Source organism: Elephantulus edwardii, unplaced genomic scaffold, assembly GCF_000299155.1.
Source record: "Elephantulus edwardii isolate Elephantulus edwardi_28Jun2011 unplaced genomic scaffold, EleEdw1.0 scaffold00277, whole genome shotgun sequence".
Lineage (NCBI taxonomy): Eukaryota > Metazoa > Chordata > Mammalia > Macroscelidea > Macroscelididae > Elephantulus > Elephantulus edwardii.
In genome coordinates, this window is record NW_006400027.1 from 1,225,442 (window position 1) to 1,226,019 (window position 578).

Here is a 578-nt window from a genome sequence, read left to right on the forward strand (position 1 = left end):
GACAGCGAGGTTGGCACAGGATAGAACGGCATTTAGGGCTCTTGTACATAGGGTCTCTATGAGTCGCAAATGACTCGATGGCACATAACAACAACAACAACAACATAGCGCAGTATTCACCATCACAGCAACTCCAAGCTACTTCAGTACAGCAAATATAATGATTACGTCTGTAACACTTAAAGAATGTTCATCCCAAAATTAATTCATTAATTTAGCACATTTCAATTTTGTAACTCTCTCTATCACAGCTCTCTCTAAATGTGCAAAAGACATGTTTTCTGTAGCTATTAGGGGGAAGTGATCTTTCCATTTCAGTTATGTCAAGTTTATTAATATTGCCCAAATCTTGTTTGTTTTTTTTTTAACTGTTTATTTATTTTATTATTTCATGAAACAGGTGTGTTTATATCTCTTAATAAAAGTATAGATTCACATATTTCTTCAGTTTTTGCTGTATATATTTTAAGGCTGGATTATTAAATATAAATTTAGAATTATTGTATCTCTTGATTAAAGTAAGCTTTTTTCCCCTCATTATAAAATACCCATTTTTTTGTGGTAACACTACTTCATTA